Genomic DNA, 3419 nt, shown 5'->3' with positions numbered 1-3419 from the left:
TACTTGTCACGAAGCGAGTGTATCAGAAGGCAAACGCGAGATTTCGTTTTTATCTGCACCGGTTATATTTTGCTGCCTTTTTCGTGCAGCTTTATCAAGGGCGCCAAGACTTTTGGAAGCCACCGCATGTTGGCTTGAAGAAGTACGGAAAGTTGAACAGAAGTTCATCCACAAACGCCACGTTGGCTGAGCTCAGAAGTGATGTGAAAATGCTGAGCTTCTTCTGTAGGGTCTTCGAGCTCAGAACACTTGTGTTGCTTGTGCTGCTTCCCTCCTTCATCCTGACTGCTTGATCGATTCCAGCCCTGGACCAGATGGTCCACCTGAGGACGCCCAGAGACACCACGCTGGAGAAAGCGGTGGACTCCTGTCTCACAACCCCGGGGCTGAAGGAGGACAGGAGGCTGCTCAGCTTGAAGATCGAAGACGGTAATAGGCCCTCGTGAGCTCTCGTTGTCAGCTTCACGTGTCTGTTAGAGTGAGCCGGGGGTGACGGCACACCTTGTGGCCGTTTTCAAGGTCCTTCAGATGCCTTCCCAGCAGACCTGCAGCTTGGTGAGCTTCCCGCCTCCGAGAAGAAAGTGCCGGAGCTGCAGCTCTGCAGAAAGGTACCGTCACGCATCTCGCGCTCGCAAACGCTTCGCGCCGAACTTGACGAATGTGGGGGCGGAGACCTCATCTTTTCACCGACAGCTTCTCACTGTTTCAGTCTCAAGCCAATCCAAAATCTGAGCCACTTCCAGAGTCATCATTAGTCATCTTTCACAAAAAAATGTGCCCTTTCCGCGCATCACCGTCCAACATCTCCGGGCCTGGAATTTGTGTCCGAAGAACTCGGTCTCCAGGCGGCCGTACGTCAGGCCTGCGGTTGAGTCCTCAAGGCGATATCATCGCGGTAATTAAGTCCAGGCGCATTGTAAGTCATCGCTTTGCCCCATAGGATGAGCACAACATCTCTGTTTGACATTTGCACGCCGCACAGCAGATGGAGCAGCACGGAAACGGCGGCGCTCTAATTAATTTGGCAGAGGGAGACGCGGGACCGGACCGGAGCGGGCCGGGCGCCGGCTTCCAGGACGGCGCTCCGGCGTAGCTTCTCTCGCTGTACATCGGACGATTATCGCACGTTGTGTCGTGCCGAGCGGCGCGGGAGCGGCCTGGCTTCACGTACCGTAACACTAATGCGTCCAGCATGTTGACTAAAATGTCCCAGGTAAACAAAAACAGCTGCAAGAGGGGAATCCATTGTGTTCTCATGAGTTTCAAAGCGCTCTGAGTTGGTCACTGACCCATATCTCCTCGCTCTTTTGGACCATGTGGGGCCGCTGCAGCTTGACCGCAAAAGAGGACGGGGGGGGGGGGGGGGGGGGGGGGGTTATTAACCATGAATGCTGAAAAACGTCAGCGGGGTCTCGATGCTTGCTTACCGTGCTGAACACGGTAACCGATTACATGCAGCGGGGATAGTGGTTCGGTTCAAATCCCGCCTCTAGCCATCGTATCCTTGATCAAGGTACTTATCCTCAGTCGCTCCAGTAAAATCACCCAGCCGTATACAGGTGGTCCCCGAGTCACGATGGGGTTACCTTCCGCGAAACCCATCGTAAGTCGAAAATATCGTAAGTCGAAGCATCGTAAGTCGGGGACCACCTGGAAATGGGTCAATTATTTTTATGTAGCTTGACAGTGCAAGCGTCCACCAGTTGTACGTGATCCCCATGGCACTCGAACACATCTGCCGAGGGACGGTTAGCGGACACCTAGTTGCCGCGACTCCCCTATTTAAGCTTCTTCTGTTCACGGTAAGAGAACTTACCTTGGAAGAGGAGTCAGAGCAGCGTTGGAGAGCAAGTGTTCGAGTTCGAGACTCCGCCCACTGCTCTGATTCTCCCCTCGTCGACAACTTGTCCAGCCTAAGAGCTCCAGAAGTCCCGAGTTGGTGTCTCTTGTCCCACAAACCAGCCTGTTTATCAAAACTTGCCTCTATTAGTCATTTATCTTACGCTTTTCTCCAAAGCATCTTAAAATATTAACAGATATTATCAGCTTACTGTGATTTACTTCTTCATGCAGCAGGGTAATTTTTACTCTGTCAGTTCGGGGTAAGTACTTTGATCAAGGCGGGGGGGGTTCAAACCTGAGTTCTCCGACTGCCAGGCGGCAGCTCTAACCGCGAGTACAAACTTGTGTGTGTGAAGAGCTTCTTTGTTTCCTCATTTGCATATCGGTATATTCTTATACCTTGCGGTTTTGATTAGAACGTGTATAAAAGGATGCTTATCATTTTTTTTCTGCCGAAGGCTCCTTGTTGAGTGGCGAGTCGAAGGCGTCCAGGGTTTCAACTTGTCCCCACCCACCTGAGGGAGTGCGTTTCTGTCCCGTTGCCCCAGGAGAAGCCAGGTGACTCAGGAAAACCCCCAGAAGGCCTCCCGTCCAGCGTGCAGCGCAAGGAGAGGACACGTGAGACGCCTCTGCTCGTGGACCCACTCCGGGACGTGGTCGAGCAGGTCTGTCGGAGAGAGAGGTTCCCGTGTTTTCTGGCATTGGCCCCGAAGCTCCTCTGCCGGGTTAGCGCTTTCTGAAACGTATGGATGGATCTGCTCCGGCTCCTCATCCTCTCCCTTTCCTCCTCTCAGGTCCGGAAGCTTCATCAAAGCCTTGTCTCCTTCTACTCGGAGATGAAAAGCATGGAGAACGGACCACCCGGGGCGGACCTGAGCCTGGCTGAGCTGGCGCAGCAGCTGGGAATGACCCAGAGGCGGAGGAAGGAGACGGAGCGGAAGGTTGAAGGCCTGCAGTCCCAGCTTAGGGCCCTGGAGGCCAACGAACACAGGTGACCGCTTCACGGGTGGCCTTCAGGGCCGAGCCGCTCGGGGAGCACTTTTCTCCAAAGCCACTTGTCCGGAGCTTTTCAGCGTCATAAACTCTCCCCGTTTTCCAGATGGACATTTACTGTAGATCTTCCATGTGTCTTGTGGACCTCGCAAATCACCTGTCAGGTTCCATAAGCGCTCGTCTCACCTTCTCGGTAATACTGGTGACATCAACGGTTCCAAGAGACGCAGGGCTGGGTCTGCAAACCGCTGGCCGCGAGTCCGAGCGCCAACGGCGACGCGTTGTGTGGGAGTGACCAGTTTACGCATAGTTTTACACACCGCGTTCAAGCTTGTTCGAAATGAGGGTGAGAATTCGGCTTCTCGAGTTCCTGTGTGGCGGGAAGTTTTGAACGGCACACGTCTGCGCACGTGGAATATTGAGGCAATTAATCACGCTTATGGTCTCTTTCGTATTTTCTTCCGGGGAATAAACCATGGCTTTGTGGAGACAAACAAAACGACTGACATTTAAGTGGGCAGCGGGACTCAAAAGTCTGCTCCTCCTAAATCGTTATTCCATTTTACTGTTTTTACTCAAATTTA

At 53.3% G+C, this 3419-nt stretch overlaps 1 long non-coding RNA gene across 1 annotated transcript; it reads left to right on the top strand.

The window, feature by feature from the left end:
* The first annotated feature begins 380 nt into the window (after positions 1-380).
* Positions 381-2418, top strand: LOC108927086 (uncharacterized). Its single transcript, XR_001965539.1, has 3 exons — positions 381-429; positions 520-608; positions 2391-2418. It is a non-coding gene; the product is annotated as an uncharacterized LOC108927086 (long non-coding RNA).
* The last annotated feature ends 1001 nt before the right edge of the window (positions 2419-3419 follow it).

This window comes from Scleropages formosus, chromosome 4, assembly GCF_900964775.1.
Source record: "Scleropages formosus chromosome 4, fSclFor1.1, whole genome shotgun sequence".
In the NCBI taxonomy this organism is placed as follows: domain Eukaryota; kingdom Metazoa; phylum Chordata; class Actinopteri; order Osteoglossiformes; family Osteoglossidae; genus Scleropages; species Scleropages formosus.
The sequence above is the reverse complement of the archived record's forward strand: the minus strand, read 5'-3'. Positions and strand labels throughout refer to the sequence as shown.